The 23,343-nt window shown below is 34.2% G+C and overlaps 1 non-coding gene across 1 annotated transcript; it reads right to left on the bottom strand.

The window, feature by feature from the left end:
- Window positions 1-381: 381 nt before the first annotated feature.
- On the bottom strand, window positions 382-488 carry LOC131172413 (small nucleolar RNA R71). Its single transcript, XR_009142890.1, has one exon. It is a non-coding gene; the product is annotated as a small nucleolar RNA R71 (small nucleolar RNA).
- Between the last annotated feature and the right edge of the window lie 22,855 nt (window positions 489-23,343).

The raw sequence follows: 23,343 nt of genomic DNA, 5'->3' as shown, positions 1-23,343 counted from the left end.
ATCATGGCTGCTAATGCTAATGGAAATCGCACCATCAGGGAGTTTACAACTCCTGACATGAAGCAACAACCATTATGCATTGAATATCCTGCACTTACAGTATCTTTTGAATTGAAATCTGGCTTAATTCACTTATTGCCTACTATTCATGGTCTTACAGGTGAGGATCCTTGTAACCACCTCAAGGAGTTCCATGTTGTGTGTTCAAGCATGAAACCTACAAGTATTACAGAGGAGCAAATTAGGTTAAGAGCATTCCCATTCTCATTGGGGGATGTAGCTAAAGATTGGCTCTATTAACTACCTTCTGGTTCCATAAACACATGGAATGACATGAAATGGCTATTCTTAGAGAAGTACTTTCCAACTTTAAGGGCGGCTAACATCAAAAAAGATATTTGTGGCATTAGGCAGTATAATGGGGAGTCATTGCATGAGTATTGGGAGAGATTCAAGAAATTGTGTGCAAGTTGCCCGCATCATTAAATAAGCGACCAACTACTCATTCAATATTTTTATAAAGGTCTTCTTCCTACTGACAGAGGCATGATAGATGTAGCTAGTGGTGGTGCTTTGGTAGATAAGAGTCTTGAAGCAACAAAGAACTTGATATCAAACATGGCTACAAATTCACAACAATTTGGAATAAGGAATGATCCACCTATAAGAAGAGTCAATGACATAAGTACATCTTCCTCAGAAAATCAAATAGCTAATTTAACTTCTCTTGTTAGCCAGTTAGTTATAGAGAACGTGTAATAAGTGAAGATATATTGTATATCTTTAGCACAAAGACATCCAACTGATATGTGTACTACATTGCAAGAGGATTCCATTGAGCATGCAAATGCAATTAGAGGATTTCCTAGTCCACCACAAAGGAAGTATGATCCTTATGCAAACACATACAATCAAAGATGGAGGGATCATCCTAACCTTAGCTATGGCAATCAAGCATAAAGGAACACATTTCCTAATTGACCCCCTGGTTTCAACTAAGTGAAACCTCAGTTTCAAAGGCAACCACAACTAGTAGCTCAAGATTAAGTTATGTCTTTAAAGGATATTGTCAAATCTGTTGCTACTAATACTATGAATTTTCATAAAGAGATAAGGGCAAGTATCTAGAATTTGGAGAATTAAATGTGTCACACCCTACTCCTCCGTAAGATGTAACATGATCCTGTAGTACACCTAATGAATTACCGTACTTCGCCTATCGATAACCCATTAAATATATTGCAAGGGATTTTAAATCAATTTTCGTGAAATTTAAATCATCGATTAAAATTTGGTGTTATAAAAATTTTTCAAAATTTCGACAGAGTGCCAGCTGTATTTTGAGAAAATAGTTTTTCAAACCTAAAAAGGAAAACACTCCCAATATGATTTCTCAAATACAACTCCATTAAACTTCATTTCATCTCACAATTCAAATCTCAATAATCAAATCAATTCATTTTCAAACCAACCTCATCATAAAAGAAACATTTCATTGATTACATGACTCAAAAATTAATATTACAAAATTATACAGATAAATGAAATATCAAATTTACATTACAATAATTTTCATTTAATTACATACTAAATTATTTTACAAGAGTTTTTATACAACTACTCAAATAATTTACATACATATTATTACATGCATACATCAAACCTATGTACATGGGTATGCCTATGATATACCTGGAGCTAATCTGAATGTGTCTTCAAGGAAGCTTACTCAACTGCTTTATGCTCTTTTCACTTGCGACAACATACAAAGCTATCACTGAGTGGTGAACTCAGTGGTGCACAACTATAATTTAAAATATAGTACAATATACATTGACAAAATTATAACAATTTATTTGAAAGTCTTGAAATTTAACAAAATTTCAAAAGTCAAAATCTTCGTTGCTAGTAATATAAATCATTGATTAAAATAACTTTGAGCAAGAAATTCAATTTATCAAATCACAACTGGTTATTCACTATTCAAAAACCATTCTTTATCTCACTAACTATGCAAGACTAATCCGAAAGGGCCATCTTCGGGGTGATTCTAACTCCCTATGGTCGGGGAGGTCGAATCGGATTCTAACTCCCTATGGTCGAGGAGGTCGAATCATCGTACACAGTACACACCACAATAATGAAACTTTCGAAAGGGCCATAACAAAATAACTTAGATCTAACCTCTAATAAGAGGAGAATCTAAGCCTGTACACGTACTATAGTAATCAAAACAAAGCTAACTCCATTGTCTTCTCAACAAATGAGAGAGACGGGTAATAATCTAGTCAAGCATCTATAGTGAGATATAAAATAATATCATAATTCACTTTGTCCTTTTTGTGAGCATAAATCACAACACAATTCGATTCAAAGTCAATTCCAATATCCAATAATTTTTATGCTCATCAAAATTCAAAACATAAATTTGTATTTTTCCATGCAAATTGCCCATCATAATTCAAAACATATTCTATCAAAATTTTCCAAAACATAATTTACTCAATCCACAACAATGCTTAATACTTGTTGAAATACCATTTCACAAAGCTAAATTCATACATACTATAACAATTACAATAATCATTGAATTAAATCTAATACTTGATAAACATAATACATAAGGAAAATACGTCAATTAGTCATATGAAATTTTCAAAACAAAATCGATTAAAAACTAGTTGTGCACAAACCTCTGATGAGTCACCTCTTAGCCTTGACTAAGTGGGTCTTTTCCCTTCTCAGTGTCTCTTCTAACTGAAACACACAATTTTAAGTGTTTCAGTACTCATTTAAATTGTTTCTAATAATAAGGTTCAATAATTAAATTTTATTAATACTATTCCTTTCATTAGTCAACCTATAATGTTGACCTTTAATGTACACTAGGTGAATTAGTTTTAATGTTACTAATATGTTCCATTTTTCATTCCTCACATGTTCACATATGTTGCCAATTTCATTTCAAAGCTTATTGCACTTTATTGTAATTATTTAGATTTCATGGCTAATGTTTACTATCTATTGGACCAAGCTACAATGTAAATTTAGCATATTTCTCTTCATTAAATTGTTTCTCATTATGTCTTCTTTAATTTCCTTTTTGAATCACTCCATTTGGAGTTGTATAGCTCAAGTTATGGTCAATTAACCATAACTAGGTCAAATCTAAATTTTAGTTTCCTTTTTATGCATTTTCGATTCTGATTTTACTAATTTATTTGGACTGATTGTAATCACATTGAGGTCTAGCATTCTTCATAAGTATTTTTGCCCTATATTTTAGGGACAGTTAGAAATTTTGCTTACCATTTTTCAAGTCTTATAGAATTCTTTATAGACAAATTGTTAACTTGAACTCAAAGGTCCTATATTGGCATGGTCCTCAATTAGGTCAATAGTTTTGACCTTAAATTCTGACCTTATACATTTATAATTTGAGGAAGTTGTCTAAAACAAAGTTTTAGGTCTCTTTCTTAGCTTTCCATATTGGTATGGCTCATTAAAATTGGACACTTCTTGTGAGATATATGCTTATTTGAATTTTCTAGATTTTATGGTCAAATGTGCCAATTTCAGATTTAGTGTGCCAAATTAATCAAGTTAATTGACCTAGTTCCCTTGATTTTTGGGTTTTGGTCAAATTACCAATATTGTAGATCTATATCTTATTGAAATTTTGGGACTGATTTCATGTCATTTGGAGTTCTATGGACCAAGTTATGGTCATTTTACTATTACTAGTCAAGTTGCACTTATATTGCAAAGTTTAGGTCATTTTTTAGTCAAATTTAATTCGGCCAGTTTTTGTAACCCAACTTTGGCGATCATTTTGACTTGGTAAATGGCATTTCTGGGCTTGGTGGTCTTCGCCAAAGTTGTAGCCCTATGTCTAAGCTTTCCAACGGTATAAATTTTAGGTCATTTAGACCAGTTTTGAGTGAGTTATGGCTAAAAGACTGATTATTGTTCATATGGTTAAATTCTGGGTTCACATTTTAGGCAATTCGGATTTGGTCACTTTTTAGGTCATTTTCTAGGAAGAATTTTGGCATGACTTCTACATGAACATTGGTCTATTATAGGTCCTATTTCACCTCCAATTGGCCTCATACCAATTGGGATCACACATTTCCATTTAGAACCTAAAATACATATTGTTTTCAATAAGCATAACCTACATTGTAACTTTACACTTCTAATGGACATCATGTACTTTGCAATTTGGTCAATTGTCCAACCACAATCAAATTGATCAATATCTAGCAATAACTCAATTGTTCTATATCCAGCAGCACTCAATTAATCAAATCAATGTCCATTAACAATTCAATTCAAGTAAATATCTATCACACCCAATTAAATCAATATCCAACCACAATTTTAACTCTCCAAGCCTAATTCAACTAATCAAAATTAACAATATACATACCATTGCTCATTAATCAACATTAAATATAAATGAAAATAAGGCCTTCCTAAGCACATTAAGGTAGCCCAAATTGGCACATATGCTTCAACTTCCATATTGACTTCATAACCTTACTTCAAATACACAATTCAAACATATACATGCTAATTAAACTCTCATACATTTAAGCACTTTAATCAACACCTCAAATCATCATTTACATGAAGAAATAATTCATACTCCCATGGACATGAGGCTGCCAAATTGGAGACTTGTCAACACTCAACAATTTCTTCAAATTCTTTCATATTCCTACTCACCATAACCTCAATTATAAGTTTAATGAAGCAAGCAAGGAAAATAAGCACTTACCTCTTTTGAAGCTTGTCCAAAACTTCACCAAAACCTTTCTTTCTTGCTCCCTATCTCTTCCCCAAGCTGTATGGACCAACTTTAGTGAAGGATAATGGAAGAAAATTGGCTTGGATCATGGAGAGAGAAAGCTTGGCCATGGACGGCCATGGATGAATTTGAATGGGAAATGGAATTTGACCAAATGAAAATGTGAGAAAGAAGAAGGTGAAAGTGGAGAAGTCTATCCACTTTGGTGTTTATATAGGTCCATTAAATTATACTTAGTGGAGCACTAATGATAACTAAAAGATTAATTAATCCAAGATTCCTAAAATTGCAATTATGCCTTCAATCTTTCACTATTTATATTATATATCCAATTTCTTATTTTCATGGCATTTTCAAAATTTAATACAACTTATTTCTTATGGACATTTAGGTCAAAAGTCCACTCTAGGTGTCAAATGACCAAAATGCCCCTCTTCGGGTTGTATTTTCGATTTTTCGATAACACCGATTTTTGTCAATTTCTTGAATTTTTTGTTTTTCTTTGTACTAATTTTTTAATTTTCTTTGATATTTCTAATGTCAATTTTACTTTAATAAGTCTTTAATTATGTCTCGAAACTTAATTCTGAGGGTTCCCCACTGTCCCAGGGTCAGCTATTGCCTAAGTCGTAACTTTCCAGTGCGATCACCCATCGCTTCGGTATCGACTCATTTAACTTAGTTTTACTTTCTCTCTTTTATTTTTCTTTAATTTTTCTTGTATTTTTTTTATTTATTTCATCATTTTATGCCTGTTTATTATCACTGAAGTGTGGTTCCAGACATCCTGACTTGTCCAGACTGACATTAGGTCACCAGAGTAGTCGAATGTATGGACTACGTAAAGTGAGGGCGTTACAAAATGAGCTAGGTGGCCACATCAGTTAGCAAGTTGGAAGCACAAGGTTCTTGTAAGCTTCCTTCTCAACTAATTAAGAACCCAAAAGAAAATACATGTGCAATTATGTTGAGAAGTGATAAGGAAGTGAAAGCACCAATCAAGGACACTTTAGCTGACGAAAAGGTCGACCATAGAGATGAAAAAGAAAAAGTGGTTAACAAGAACAAGGAAAAAGAGCAAGAGACAGAAGTCCCTTCAATGGTAAGTCCTTTTACACCTCCTTCGGATTATAAGCCTATACCTCCCTTTCCTATAAGGTTTGCAAAGGCAAAGAAATAAGAGCAAGAAGAGGAGATTTTAGATATGTTTAGGAAGGTAGAGATCAACATCCCTCTCTTAGATGTAATCAAGCAAGTACCAAAATATGCAAAATTTCTCAAAGAGGTGCGCATCTAAAAAAAAAAGCTAAAAGGTAATGAGAAGGTAAGTGTGGGGGAGAATGTCTCTGCTGTGATACAAAAGAAATTACCTCTAAAATATAAAGATCCAAGTACGTTCACTATTCCATGCAAAAGTGGTGATACTAGATTTGACAGGGCTATATTAGATTTAGGAGCATCTATTAATGTCATGCCTAGGTCCATTTATGCTTCTTTAAATCTTGGGCCTTTGAAAGAAACTGGTGTTATCATACAGCTAGCTGATAAATCTAATGCATATCCTGATGGGGTAATTAAAAATGTTTTGGTTCAAGTCAATGAATTTGTTTTCCCTACTGATTTTATATTTTGGATATGGAGGATGATAATTCTCCTAATACTATACCTATATTATTAGAAAGACCATTCTTGAAAACTTCTAGAACTAAAATATATGTGCATTATGGTTCTATGGAATTTAATGGTGAGATTGTGCATTTTAATATTTCTAAAGCCATGAGATTTCCTATTGATGTGCATTCTATTTGTAGGTTGGATGTTATTGAACCTTTGGTGCAAGAAGCTTCTGAGCTAAGTGGAGATGACAAGTTGAATGCAGCTATTAGCTATAATTTGAAAGATGGAGATGCCACAGTTACACAAGAGGAGATATCATTGGGAGATAAACTTAAAGAGATGGTTCAAGAGCTGAATGTGTTACCCCTATAACATGACAGGTATGATGTTGCTAATATTGATTTGGATATGTCTCACACAAAGCTTTGACCTTTTATTGAACAAGCTCCTAAGCTGGAATTAAAGCCTTCACCTGATCACTTAAAGTATGTTTTCTTATGTGATGAAGAAACACTACCAGTCATCATTGTAAAAACTCTAAGTCCATTGCAAGAAGATAAACTTATTAAAGTGTTGAAGGAGCAGAATACAACAATTGGTTGGATATTGGCAGATATTAAAGGAATAAGTCCAGCCACATGTATGCATCATATCTTGCTTAAAGAAGGTGTGAAACTAACAATGGAGACACAAAGGAGGTTTAATCCACCCATGATGGATGCGATGAAGAAGGAGATACTAAAGCTCCTTAATGCAGGTGTGATCTATCCTATTTCAGATTACAAGTGGGTGAACCCTATTCAGGTTCTTCCTAAGAAGACAAGCTTCACTGTAGTGAAGAATCAAAACAATGAGTTCGTTCCTACAAGAATTCAAAATGAATGGAGAGTGTGCATTGATTATAGGAAGTTGAATGCTTTAACAAGAAAAGATCACTTTCCATTGCCATTCATGGATCAAATACTTGAAAGGTTAGTTGAACATTCTCATTATTATTTTCTTAATGGTTATTCAAGTTATAATCAGATTGTGATATCTCTTGAAGATTAAGAGAATACTACATTCACGTGCCCCTTCGGCACATTTGCATACTGGCGCATGCCTTTTAGACTTTGCAATGCTCCAGCCACATTCCAAAGCTGTATGATGAGCATTTTCTTAGATTATGTAATGCACATCACTAAGATATTTATGGATGATTTTACTATTTATGGAGATTCTTTTGATGCATGCTAACATAATCTTACACTTGTGTTAGATAGGTGTATTAAAACTAACCTTATGTTGAACTTTGAAAATGTCATTTTATGGTTTAACAAGGTATAGTTTTAGGGCATATTATGTCATATAGGGGACTTGAGGTTGATAAAGCTAAGATAGATATTATACATGCATTACCTTATCCCACAAATGTGCAGGAAGTGCATTCTTTTCATTGAAATACAAGTTTCTATCAGAGGTTTATCAAAAATTTCTCCAAGATTGCATTACCACTATGTCGCCTACTAGTAAAGGATGTAGAGTTTAGATTTGAAGAGTCTTACAAATAATCATTTGATAGGTTGAAAGATCTTATCACGACTGCACCCATTATTCAACCTCTAAATTTAGGATCTACCTTTTGAGATTATGTGTGATGCCAGTGACAAGGCTGTCGAGGCTATTTTGGGGCAAAAAAGTAGGGAAGGCACCTCATGTGTTTACTATGCTTCAAGAACATTGGAGGATGCCCAATGCAACTACTCATTCTTATTTATTAGATACTGAAGTTATTGTTTATTGTTTATTCTGACCATACAGCACTTAGATACCTATTGAAGAAGAAAGAAGCCAAGCTAAGATTGATAAGGTGGATATTCTTATTGTAAAAATTTAACTTGGAGATCAAAGATAGAAGAGGTGCCAAAAAATTGGTTGCTGATCATCTCAGCAGATTGGAGCAAGAAAGAGATGCATTACCATTGTAAGAATTTTTCATAGATGAACACTTGTTACGCACTTGATGGAGGTGAAACATGGTATGCTGATGTTGCTAATTATTTAGTTACTAAGTCTTTTCCTCCTAATTCTACTAAAGCTCAAAAAGATAAAATAAAGAGTGATGCAAAATATTATGCTTGGGATGAGCCATATTTATGGAAGTATGATGTTGATCAAGTGATTAGAAAGTGTGTATCTCAATATGAATATAACTTTATTCTCACCTTTTGTCACTCGTATGAAAGTGGAGGTCACTTTGGACCAAAAAGAACAACTTCTAAGGTACTTGAATGTGGTTTCTCTTAGCCTTCTTTGTTTCATGATGCTTATATATTTTGTAAGATATGTGAACAATGCCAAAGAATAGGTTATCTAACGTCTCGAAATGAAATGCCTCTTTCCCTTATACTAGCATGTGAAATTTTTGATGTTTAGGGCGTTGATTTCATAGGGCCATTTCCCTTTTTTTTTTGTTATGTTTATATTATTCTTACTATTGATTATGTTTCAAAGTGGGTAGAAACTATAGCCACCAGGACTGATGATGCTAAAGTTATTGTGGATTTTGTGAAGTCTCACATATTAAACAAGCATGGAATCTTGATAGCTCTCATAAGTGATAAAGAAACTCATTTTTTTAATAGAACAGTGCAAGCTCTCTTAAAAAAGTACCATGTGACTCATAAAGTGTCCACTACATGCCAGCTAAAGTGTCCAATAGAGAAATCAAATCCATCTTTGAAAAGACAGTGAATAAAAATATGAAGGATTAGAGTTTGAAGCTTGATGATGTACTATGGGCATATAGAGCAGCACATAAGACACTAATTGGTATGTCTCCTTATCGCTTGGTTTATGGCAAGCCTTATCATCTTCCTGTGGAATTGGAACACAAAGCATTTTGGGCTGTGAAGCAATTCAATTTGCAAATGAATAAGGATGGTGAGCATAGGAAGTTGCAATTGCAAGAGTAAGAGGAGATACAGAATGATGCTTATGAAAATTCCAAGATTTACAAGGAGAAAACTAAAGCCTTCCATGACAAGATGATATTGAGAAAGCAATTTGAAGTTGGAAAAAAGTTGTTTCTTTTCCATTTAAGGCTCAAGCTTTTTCTAGGTAAGTTGAGATCTAGATGGATTGGTTCTTTTGTTGTTACTAATGTTTTTCCACTTGGTGCAGTTGAGATCCAAAGTTTAACAACAAATAAGGCATTTAAGGTGAATGGATATAGGCTCAAACCGTACTATGAAGGTTTACAAGTTTGCAATGTTGAGGAAGTGGATTTGGAGGAACCACAGTATGCTGGATAAAAAGAAGGCTAAAAGTTAAGCTTGAGACTCTAAATAAATGCACTGCTTGGGAGGTAACTCAAGAATCAAACAGATTTGGATTTCTTTCTCTCTACTTTTTATTTTCTTAATTTTAGTTTCTCTTCTTTACATGATAACTTACATTGGCACATTATAAGATTTGAATGTGGGGAAGGGTTTTTATGTGTTTAGTTTATTTATTCAGTAATTCTTTTTTCTTTTGAAAATTATGGGTTTTTGTGTTTTTAGGTTCTTTCCATAGATTAATGAACTTATACATGTTATGAGTATGGATTGTTCAAGTTTGATGAGAGCATGAATAGAATGGATATATTGAATTACAACTTAGGTTTTCTTAATGTGGAAATTGAATTGAAAGGTTAAATATACTAATAAGGAAGATCAATACCTTTTGTGAGCTTTTGAGACTATGATTGAAACTTCAATACCAATCTATTTCTTTATTATGTGGATATTCATTCCTTGATTATGTATCTCTAGAACTTATTTTAAATGTTTTTGAGATTACATGGATATATGCATGCATTTAAGTAATGAAGGCAAATTAGGTGTAAGCACTTGGGCTTAAATTGCCAACCTTTTGACAATAAAAAGTTATCCTTTTAGTGAGCCTATTTTGAGCCTCCATTATTCCTATTCTTGTGATTGAGCCACATTATAAGCCTTAGCCTATAAAACAGGTGTTTCTACCTTAACATAGGATTAGCAGAGCATCTGAAACTTTTTGAATAGAATTTGGTTGGAATGTTTATAAAAGTGGTAGTGAATTAGGGATACGAGTTTGAAAGTATACAGTTGATGTTCTCATGACTTAAAAAGTAAAGTGAAAAGTATGGATTGAAATGCAAAAAGTTCAAAAAAAAAAAGAAATAAAAAGGTGAATTTTCATTCATTCCTATAATGAGAGGACATCAATTGTTATAATTTTTACTATTAAAAGGTATGAACAAGAAAGTTGAAGCTAGAAAAGAGCTTGTTTGTAATATGATGAATTCTAGTTGGCATTTGTTTAATGTTGTGAATTCATGAGTTTTTGATGCTCTACTAGTTTCTTTGGTTCTTTAACTTAATATATTCTTTGCTCCATACCTTGTCCCTAGCCCCATTACAACCAAATGAAAGACCTTCTGACTTATGATGTGCATATGATCAAAGTAGTGGAGATTAGATGGACAAGCAAGCTTATGGTAGTGCATTTTCATTGAATTGAATTTGAGAGTAAACACAATACCTAAACACAAGAGAGATAGAGTGATTATTCTACCTTATGAGGATCTACCATTATGGCATGCTTAGCTTTTTGATGAGATTGCTATATTAAGTTAAGTTTTAATGCTTGTTAAGTAAATATGTTTATGATATTTATGACACTTTAAGAGCTTGGTTTTGTTCATGCTTATAGTGTGTATGGTTCAAATGTTTATGAGAAGATTAGATAGGGTTAATGTTTAAGGCTTTTGTGACACCCCTCACCCGACTACAGTGTAGCCGAGCAAGGCATGTTACACTCGGTGTTGGAGCACCCTATTTTATCTTACTTTATTCCTTTAAAAATTTTTTTCTCGTTATATTTTAATATCAATTATTTTTCTATGGAGAAACCAGCGGAGTTTCCCCTGTTTCTATTACCATTTGGCGTATTTTACTATTCACCTGCTTGAAATTTCAACGATATTTTCACAATAAAATCTCATCAGTTATTTTCATAATCATTTCATCACACATTCAATTTTTGCAACTCATTTGCATACATATCCATTCATACTCAATTTATGTATCAAAATTCTCAAACTTCATAATTTACATGATGTACAAATTAATTACAATACTATAATTTATATTACAATTAATAACTAATTATAAATACATAAAATAACTTTTGTGAGCCCTATCTACATGCATTGCTGAGGTGGTAACAACTTGAACACTTCTGACACTTTTGCAAATCTGGACTCCAAAAATTCCAGTCAAATGTCCACTGAGTTTTAGCTTCAGTACCTTTGCGAAGGAAACAAATCCATCGCGCTAAGCATTTCTGCTTAGTGGTGCAATAATATAACAAAAAAATAATATATACAAATAAGAAAGACTAAAATATAATTCTAAAGTATAATTTAGATCCTCGGGTATCAATTAAATTTGGTATGATATTTCTAATATCAACTATCTTATATTCTATTTTGTCCCTCTTTGAAAGTGCTAAGTTTATACAGTAATAATATTTGATATACAGATTAATTCTAGGAGTATTGTATTTTTGGTTCCTATAATTCTGAAAATTTCATTTGTACTACTTGATTCAGTTATATTTCTATTGCTAATCTTTTTCCTCATTTCATTCAATACCAATGTTCTTAAATAATTTCAATAATTTACACTGCCCAGGTAACCTATGACAGGCTGACTAAACTGGATAAGCGGGTCGTTGGCACTGGACACCGCGATGCCTCGGGCCGTCATACCATGGGACGTGTAAGCTCAGTACGTCAACCACGTATGCAGTCAGTATGGCTAAAAAGCCATAATAACATATCAATATGGCTAAAAGCCATGATAACAAGTAATCGGGCATAAAAGCCATGAGTGTGGGCATAAAGCCATGAATACAGGCATAAAGTCTTACGCAGTACTGTTAAAATAATATCCTATTGGCATGCCAATCTATCCAATCTGACACACGTGTTTAGGCAATACATAGGCATATTAGTGCCATTAAATGTTAATATATTGTGTTTTATGACTTCATTATTTTATGACAAATTTCAATTATAATTTATAACATTTCAATTCTATTCCTAATAGAAGCATAAATTTTTAAAGTACATTTCTACATAAATTTTACCTCCATCATAATTCATATATTTATTCATTATATCTTTTGTGTCGATCACAATTCACAACAATGGTTCTCATAAACCATTGTACTTAAAGTACTTTTCCTTTCTACAATAATGAGAAATAATGTCTCATTCATACATTAACATGATTCATTCATTATGTCATTTATATGATCACAATTTATAACAATTATTTCATTATATATTCCATTATATATATTTGTTGTAACATTCTAAACTTTATTTCCTAGTGGAAATACAATATCTAAACTCATTTTCATCTATTGCATATATTCATAAATATCATTTATATAATTCACAATTTATCAATTATATCATCTATTTTTCCTTTCTAATTCCTTATCTAATTTATTACATTATTTTATATGTCCGTAGGTTCAATGTGACACCCCTTACCCGACTACAGTGTAGCCGAGCAAGTTATGCCACTCAGTGTGCCGGAGCACTCTATTTTATCTTAATTCATTTTTATCATAGTTTTGAAAATAATTTGTGAAATATAATTCATTTATTGAAATTGTAATTTATTTGAGGTTAGAAAATTTTAAAGAAAATCCGCAGAGTAATTGGCTATAAATGGAGAAAACCGTTCTTCGGAACCTGTGAAAAACAATTCCTATATTCTTATTCATTCATCTCAACTCCATTTATCAAAATCTCAATATTTTTCAGTTCACATTCATTTCTCAATCATTCATTTCATGTGATAATCATATATATATCACAGATAAACATTCACTTTTTCATTTACAAACACAATTCTCATTATTTACATGAGCATCAAATTACATTTCATAAGTTCATTTACACATGAGAAAATAAGATCAATTACAAAATACCAAAATGACACCTAGTGTCCTATCAATGCAATCGTAGCTGTGAGGTGACACGGACACTATGCGTAATCGCAGGATGGACTTACCCAACTGCGTGGTCTACGGCTCTCGATCAAGATCTTGACTCTACGCGTTGCAAACGCGACGCGCTAAGCATAAAGCTTAGTGGTGCAAATAATAAAATAGAAAGAAATAATATGCAAATAAAATCATAATTTCTTAGCCATTGTGTTCATAAGAACTGAATAATTACCAACTTAATGTTTAGTCGAGGGCTAATTACGTTTTATGATATTAACTTCTTCATGCATTTTGTTTATTTATTTTCTTCATGATCTTGAGTTTCTTTGTATTCTATCGTAATCATTTCTGATATTTAATTTTCGTATTTTCTTTAACAATCAGTTCAATTACAGTTATACTTTTCCAAGCCCAAGTAACCTATACTAGACCACTGGACTGGATAACGGGTCGTTGGCACTGGACACCGCGGTGTCTCGTCATATACCATGGGACGGTAACGCCAACCATGTATGCGATCGATGGCTAAAAAGCCATGATATCACATAATCGGGCATAAAAGCCATGAATACTGGCATAAAAGCCATGAATACGGGCATAAAGCCATGAATACAGGCATAAAGCCTTTCCTTTCGCAGTACTGCTAAAACAATACCCTATTGGCATGCCAAACTATCCAAACCAATCACATTAGGCCTACTAGGGCATTTTGCATTTTTAAGTTTCACAATTTTTTTGAATTTCAAGTTTTCATGTCACTATTCATTTCATTAGTCAACTAAAATGTTGACTTTTTCATAAACAATAGGTACATTGGTTTTAATACTCCCAACATACCACATTTTGTATTCAAAACTTGTTAGTTTTGGTCACTTTCTCAAAGCTTAGGTCATTTTGGCAAAATTGCCAATTTTTGGTTTTGGTGTCACTATTCACCTCATTGGTTAACAAAAATGTTGACTTTTGGATAGAAAATAGGTGTATTGGTTTTAACACCCCAAACATACCACATTTTGTATTTAAAACTTGTTGGAATTGATTGCCATTTCCATTTCTCAACTTAAATCTAAGAGGGCAGAAAATTTAGTTTTGGAGACCCAAATTTACTGTTCCATTGGGCCCTGTTGCAGTGGGAATTTGAAGAAATAACAAACATGAAAGTTGTTCCTTATTTTGTCTAGTTGAATTTCTTTTTTTGAATCACTCCATTTGGAGTTTTGTAGCTCAAGTTATGGCCAAAATAAGTTTACTGTTCACGTCAATCGCTTATGCCGAGATTTTGGGTCTGGCAGATTTTTGGTCCAAATTTGGTCAGTAATTTGATCAAGTTAAGTTCATAATTTGGTCTAACTTTCTTCATATGAAATATTCTACTATGCCTTAGGTTTCCATCGGTTCAAGAATCGCCTAAATCCGAGTTTTCTAGAGAGAGTTATAGTCCTCCAAACATTGCTGCTCAAATGAAAATTCTGGAAATCTCAGTACAGTAAACTTCATTTTGCTCAATGATTTGATTAGGTTTTGGTCATAATTTGGGGTAGGTTTCTTCACGAAAGTTGTTTTTCTATGTCTTAACTTGTTGCTGTAAAAATTTCAGGTCAATTGACCATATCTACAGTGAGTTATGGCCAAATGAACAGTTACTGTTCATTTGGTCATTTCTACAGGGGCTGTTTGCAGGGTATCCGGATTGGGGCCAAGTTTTGGTCCTCTTGCTTTGGTCTTTTGGGCATGGTTTCTTCAGCAAAAATGTGACATTATAAGCCTAGTTTCATGTCCAATTGGCCAAACACCAATTGGACCAACACAGCCCAAGTTATGGCAGTGCAAGTGGACTGAATTTTCAGTCCCTCTGCTGCTGTCCTAGGGTAGCCTACAACTTCACTTTGCAATCCTATTTTTCAATCCATAATATGGTCAACTTACCTAAAATGGTCACTAATTGACCATTAAAATGTGCTCTAACAATTTCATAAGCCAAATCAATTTTCATTCCCCCAAAACCCTAGCTTCACCTTATGTTTTCTACAAGATGCCTTAGTTAGCATACCAATTTATTATCCTTGTGTATATGTATCTTAAACATCATTTCTAATCCACTCTAAGTCCAAAAAAACCCTCATTTCTATTCCTTCAATATGGCTGCCAAAATTCATGGCATTCATACACATGGGTTTGGTTCATTTATTCCACAATTTCTTACCTATTACACATCTCTAACATGGAATTAATGTGTTTTAAATACATATGTGCACTAACCTTGAATGGAGCCACTTCTAAGACTTCAAAACTTCACTTTCTTCCTTTCTTTTTTCTGTCCAAAGCTTGCTCTAGGTGTGAGGACCAAGTTTTATGAAGGCATATAGGGGTTTTATGGTGTAATTGGCTAGGTTTTGGAGCTTGGGTGAGTGCATCAATGGAGGGAGATGGGGAGAAGTCACGTTTTGGTGAAGAAGAAGAAGAATGGCTGCTGTAATTTTTGATTATTTGGTCTTCATTTAGTCTCTTTATTAGTTAGTCAAATGATGGCTTAATTGTGATTGGTCATAATTTATAAATGACATCATCAAGATGTCATAAATGAGCTTTTCTTTGATTTTTCTTTTCTTTTCTTCACTACTCAATTTCAATTTAATTTCTAGTAATGTTTATTCATATTTTATGTCATATTAATTATTTACTTAACTGGACAAGTCGGCCAAAAATCACCTCTGAAGGCGAAATGACCAAAATGCCCTCCGTTTGGCTTAACGGGTCAAAATTGTCTGTACCGATTGAAAAACTTTTCTAAGTATTTTCTTGGCATTCTAATGCCATGGGAACCTCAATAACCCTTCTCTGGAGTCCCAAAAATTATTTTATAATTTTTCCCCCGAGTCTAGGGCTCCTCCATGTAGAACCGTAACTTCCTCTAGTTACCCATCGCTAGGGCACCTACTGCTTAACTTGGTTGTATTTTATTTCAAAAATTTTTACTAAATTTTTCTTATTAATATTTGAGTTAATTATGATTCCCGACTTTAGTTTAAATATTTTTCCGGACGTTCTACCTGTCCGGACCGACACCGGTCACCGGAACAGTAGAATGTACGGAGTTGCTACGGGGAGGGTGTTTCAACTCTTCCCCTCTAATTTAAATTTCATCCTCGAAATTTACCTGACTTAAGTAATCGGGGAGTTGCTACTTTCTTGTTTCTTCACTTCCTTGTATCGCCTCATCGATTATGCAGGTTTGGCTCTTCTGAGCTTCCATAGCATATACTTGTGGTGCCACCACGACTTGGGCTTTTCAACCGCTCGAAACAATCTTCTGTGTAATGTCACCGCCGCTCTACCCGATCTTTTACCCCTTTGAACTATAGGGAAAGGTCTATCAACTTGTACCGAGCTATTGAACCACTCCTCCGAGGGCAATCTCTTATGAAATGATCCGTAGCCCCACACTTGAAACACTCTCCAGTTAACGAATGACACTCCCCTCTGTGTCTTCTACCACAATGCATACATTCTGCATTAGGTTGATCCTTGTTATTGTGCCCGGGAACTAGCTATAGATATTCCCATCCGCCTCTGTGGCTCGTGTCGATCTTGTGAACTAGGACCCTTAAACTTCTTACTATCGGTTGGTATATTTGACTGCCCCGGTCCAAATTCCTCTTACGCCTATCTTTCCTATTTTGTTCATTTATTCTCACTTTCTTCACTTTTAATGCAGATTCCACTAACTTGGTGAAGTCTGTGATCCCCAAGGCAGTGATCATAATCTTTATATTGTCATTCAATCCCTCTTCGAATCTCTTGCACCTTTCAGCTTCATTAGGGACTATCTCCCTTCCATAACGGCTCAATCGATTTAATTCCTTCTCATACTCAGCCACTGACAACTGTCTCTGCCTCAGGTTAATGAATTCCCTTCTTCTCTCTTCTAGGTATACAGTACCCACATATTTCTTCTTGAATTCAGAGAGGAAGAAATCCCAAGTTACTATTTCCTGCTGTACTTCACTGGACACAGTGTCCCACCATTCATACGCATCGTCTTGCAGCAGAGATACAGCAGATTCCAAGTTTTGCTCTGGAGTGCAGTGGAGTTGTTTTAACACTCTGCCTGTTCTGTTCAACCAATTTTCGGCTGCAACAGAATCATCTTCTCTCTTGCCATAGAAGTCCACTGCTCCAAACTTTCTCAATTTTTCCAAATGTGATTTCGGTTGTGGAGGTGGTGGTGGTGGTGGCATTACCCCAGCCATCTGTTTGAAGAATTCAGCCATTTGTTGAAACACGGCCTGTGGAGGCTGAGCAGGCTCTGCTTGAGCTGGCGGAGCAGGGTCTCCCATACCCCCAGTCTCAGCTGCTGCAGGTGGAGCATGACTCTCCACTTCCTCCTGAACGGCTCTCTGAGATGAAGGGTCCATATCCTATTCAAAATAAGAAGGATAAACAGATCTGCGTTAGTGTCACCTCGACTCTTACAAATGCAATGCATGGTATGGACTCAATCTAGGCCCAGAAACGCCTAAACCAGGCTCTGATACCACTAAATGTGACACCCCTTACCCGACTACAGTGTAGCCAAGCAAGTTATGCCACTCAGTGTGCCGGAGCACTCTATTTTATCTTAATTCATTTTTATCATAGTTTTGAAAATAATTTGTGAAATATAATTCATTTATTGAAATTGTAATTTATTTGAGGTTCCGAAAATTTTAAAGAAAATCCGGCAGAGTACCTAAAAATGGAGAAAACTGTTCTTGAACTGTGAAAAACACTTCCTATATTCTTATTCATTCATCTCAACTCCATTTATCAAAATCTCAATATTTTTCAGTTCACATTCATTTCTCAATCATTCATTTCATGTGATAATCATATATATATCACAGATAAACATTCACTTTTTCATTTACAAACACAATTCTCATTATTTACATGAGCATCAAATTACATTTCATAAGTTTATTTACACATGAGAAAATAAGATCAATTACAAAATACCAAAATGACACCTAGTGTCCTACCAATGCATGTAGTTTGTGAGGTGACACGGACACTATGCAGAATGCAGGATGGACTTACCCAACTGTGGTCTCTTGGCTCTCGATCAAGATCTTCGCACCTACGCGTTAAAGCGACGCTAAGCATAAAGCTTAGTGGTGCAAATAATAAAATAGAAAGAAATAATATGCAAATAAAAATCATAATTTCTTAGCCATTGTGTTCATAAGAACTGAATAATTACCAACTTAATGTTTAGTCGAGGGCTAATTACGCTTTTATGATATTAACTTCTTCATGCATTTTGTTTATTTATTTTCTTCATGATCTTGAGTTTCTTTGTATTCTATCGTAATCATTTCGATATTTAATTTTCGTATTTTCTTTAACAATCGGTTCAATTACGTTATACTTTTCCATGCCCAAGTAACCTATCTTCGATCGGATGGATAACGGTCGTTGGCACCGGACACCACGGTGTCTCGTCATACCATGGGACGCAGTAACGCCAACCATGTATGCAACAAGATGGCTAAAAGCCATGATATCACATAATCGGGCATAAAAGCCATGAATACTGGCATAAAAGCCATGAATACGGGCATAAAGCCATGAATACAGGCATAAAGCCTTTCCTTTCGCAGTACTGCTAAAACAATACCCTATTGGCATGCCAAACTATCCAAACCAATCACATTAGGCCTACTAGGGCATTTTGCATTTTTAAGTTTCACAATTTTTTTGAATTTCAAGTTTTCATGTCACTATTCATTTCATTAGTCAACTAAAATGTTGACTTTTGCATAAACAATAGGTACATTGGTTTTAATACTCCCAACATACCACATTTTGTATTCAAAACTTGTTAGTTTTGGTCACTTTCTCAAAGCTTAGGTCATTTTGGTAAAATTGCCAATTTTTGGTTTTGGTGTCACTATTCACCTCATTGGTTAACAAAAATGTTGACTTTTGGATAGAAAATAGGTGTATTGGTTTTAACACCCCAAACATACCACATTTTGTATTTAAAACTTGTTGGAATTGATTGCCATTTCCATTTCTCAACTTAAATCTAAGAGGGCAGAAAATTCAGTTTTGGAGACCCAAATTTACTGTTCCATTGGGCCCTGTTGCAGTGGGAATTTGAAGAAATAACAAACATGAAAGTTGTTCCTTATTTTGTCTAGTTGAATTTCTTTTTTTGAATCACTCCATTTGGAGTTTTGTAGCTCAAGTTATGGCCAAAATAAGTTTACTGTTCACGTGCACTGTTTATGCTGAGATTTTGGGTCTGGCAGATTTTTGGTCCAATTTTGGTCAGTAATTTGATCAAGTTAAGTTCATAATTTGGTCTAACTTTCTTCATATGAAATGTTCTACTATGCCTTAGGTTTCCATCGGTTCAAGAATCGCCTAAATCCGAGTTTTCTAGAGAGAGTTATAGTCCTCCAAACATTGCTGCTAAAATGAAAATTCTGGAAATCTCAATACAGTAAACTTCATTTTGCTCAATGATTTGATTAGGTTCTGGTCATAATTTGGGGTAGGTTTCTTCACGAAAGTTGTTTTTCTATGTCTTAACTTGTTGCTGTAAAAATTTCAGGTCAATTGACCATATCTACAGTGAGTTATGGCCAAATGAACAGTTACTGTTCATTTGGTCATTTCTGCAGGGGCTGTTTGCAGGGTATCTGGATTGGGGCCAAGTTTTGGTCCTCTTGCTTTGGTCTTTTGGGCATGGTTTCTTCAGCAAAAATGTGACATTATAAGCCTAGTTTCATGTCCAATTGGCCAAACGCCAATTGGACCAACACAGCCCAAGTTATGGCAGTGCAAGTGGACTGAATTTTTAGTCCCTCTGCTGCTGTCCTAGGGCAGCCTACAACTTCACTTTGCAATCCTATTTTTCAGTCCATAATATGGTCAACTTACCTAAAATGGTCACTAATTGACCATTAAAATGTGCTCTAACAATTTCATAAGCCAAATCAATTTTCACTCCCCCAAAACCCTAGCTTCACCTTATGTTTTCTACAAGATGCCTTAGTTAGCATACCAATTTATTATCCTTGTGTATATGTATCTTAAACATCATTTCTAATCCACTCTAAGTCCAACAAAACCCTCATTTCTATTCCTTCAATATGGCTGCCAAAATTCATGGCATTCATACACATGGGTTTGGTTCATTTATTCCACAATTTCTTACCTATTACACATCTCTAACATGGAATTAATGTGTTTTAAATACATATGTGCACTAACCTTGAATGGAGCCACTTCTAAGACTTCAAAACTTCACTTTCTTCCTTTCTTTTTTCTGTCCAAAGCTTGCTCTAGGTGTGAGGACCAAGTTTTATGAAGGCATATAGGGTTTTATGGTGTAATTGGCTAGGTTTTGGAGCTTGGGTGAGTGCATCAATGGAGGGAGATGGGGAGAAGTCACGTTTTGGTGAAGAAGAAGAAGAATGGCTACTGTAATTTTTGGTTATTTGGTCTTCATTTAGTCTCTTTATTAGTTAGTCAAATGATGGCTTAATTGTGATTGGTCATAATTTATAAATGACATCATCAAGATGTCATAAATGAGTTTTTCTTTGATTTTTCTTTTCTTTTCTTCACTACTCAATTTCAATTTAATTTCTAGTAATGTTTATTCATATTTTATGTCATATTAATTATTTACTTAACTGGACAAGTCGGCCAAAAATCACCTCTGAAGGCGAAATGACCAAAATGCCCTTTGTTTGGCTTAACGGGTCAAAATTGTCTGTACCGATTGAAAAATTTTTCTAAGTATTTTCTTGGCATTCTAATGCCATGGGAACCTCAATAACCCTTCTCTGGAGTCCCAAAAATTATTTTATAATTTTTCCCCCGAGTCTAGGGCTCCTCGTTATAGAACCGCAACTTCCTCTCGTTACCCATCGCTAGGGCACCATTGCTTTAACTTGGTTGTATTTTATTTCAAAAATTTTTACTAAATTTTTCTTATTAATATTTGAGTTAATTATGATTCCCGACTTTAGTTTAAATATTTTTCCGGACGTTCTAGCTGTCCGGACCGACACCGGTCACCGGAAAAGTAGAATGTACGGAGTTGCTACGGGGAGGGTGTTTCATTCAACATTTTCATTTATATTGATTTCCAAACCACATTTCAAAATATATTAATAATGTCTCATAAGTTCTATTTGTGATGAGAATACAAACCTCATCTACACATTTACATAATTTAAACATTCATTAAATCATTTAAGTGAGGTACCTTTCACTCCATTAATTTTGATTGTTACTATTCACTTGGCCATTCCTACACAAAAGTTGACTTTTTAATTCATAATAGATTTGTTAAGCCTAAGTTCACCAAGATACCACATTTTGCATTTTATTTTTGTTGGCATTGATTGCCAATACCATTTCAAATCTTATTTTATGTTATTCAAAATTTTTAGATTTCATACCTTAAGTTTATTGTTCCATTGGTCATTGTTACAGCTTTGGCAAAAGTTTCTTCATCAAAGTTGTTCCTTTATTTGTCTTCTTTAATTTCCTTTTTGAATCACTCCATTTGGAGTTTTGTAGCTCAAATTATGGTTAATTTACCATAACTGACCGGATTGGACCTTACCCAGATTTTCTTGGCAAATTTGTTTCTGCCAGATGTAGTGTCCTAATTTGGACTAGCAATTTGAATTGGTTAGATTCAGAATTTGAGTTTGTGTTCTTCAAGAAAGTTGTTCTAAATTGTCTACCTTTCCATTGATATAAGATTCAGGTCATTTGAATATCTCTACACTGAGTTATGGCCAAATGAACAAACACTGTTCATTTGGTCAATTTCCAGGACTAGCAGGTTGGTTACCCGGTTTTGGTCAATTTTTAGGGTATCCTAAGTTTGCTTTCTGGGCAAAGGTTCTTCATCAAAGTTGTGCCATTATGTGTCTAGTTTCATGTTCAATTGGCCTTGCACCAATTGAACCTACACCACAAAAGTTACAGCTGCCCAAACTTGCTGGACTCATATCTAGCCCTACAGGTCCTATGAGGCAGCATATCCAACCTCAAATCCAAAGCCATAATTCACTTCAATTCCTCATCAAACACAGCCAAATGGTCACTAATTGACTATTAGGACTTTCATTCACTAACACATGAACAAAACCCTACTTCATGCCTCAAACCCTAATTCTCAAGTATCCATTCATGCATATACATCAATTCAACATACTTAATGATGTTATAAGTCTCATGTTCACATTCAAAGCCATCCATAAACAATTTTAACTCATTCAAAAATCATCAAACACTTCAATCATCAAGGCTGCCAAAAATTGAAGTTGGTCCATACATGATTATTTTCTTTCAATTCCTTAAATTTCCAACTCAATTAATGCTCCCAATATGAAATCTAAAGAGAAAGTAAAGAGAAATAGCACTAACATCTTTGAGAGCTAACCCCAAGCTTGATAAACTTCTTGGTTTCCCTTCCTTTTTGCTACCTAGGGGTTGTTCAAGGTGCTAGGATTAATTTTTGTGAAGAAAACTAGTAGATTTGGGGTGAGATAAGGAAGGAAATAAAGCTCAAAAATTCATCAATGGTGGAAGGCTCATGGAAGTGTCTCGGAAAGCTGAAGAAGGAGAAGGAAAATCTGATTTTTTTTTCTTTGATTTTTATCTTTGTTAATTGTTTTAAGAAAGCTTATTGCACTGTGATTGGTGGGAGCTTTTTAAATGACATCATTATTATGTCATAATTAGGTATTTAATTCATTTTCTTTCTCTTTCTTTTCTATGCCTTTTTAAATAAATCTTTAGCAATATTTATTTACATTTTATGTCATATAATTTATTTACTTAATTGGACAAGTTGGTCAAAAATTGTCTCT

The sequence above is a fragment of the Hevea brasiliensis genome, chromosome 13 (genome assembly GCF_030052815.1).
Source record: "Hevea brasiliensis isolate MT/VB/25A 57/8 chromosome 13, ASM3005281v1, whole genome shotgun sequence".
Classification (NCBI taxonomy): Eukaryota; Viridiplantae; Streptophyta; class Magnoliopsida; order Malpighiales; family Euphorbiaceae; genus Hevea; species Hevea brasiliensis.
Note: the sequence above shows the minus strand (reverse complement) of the source record. Positions and strands in the feature narration are given on the sequence as shown.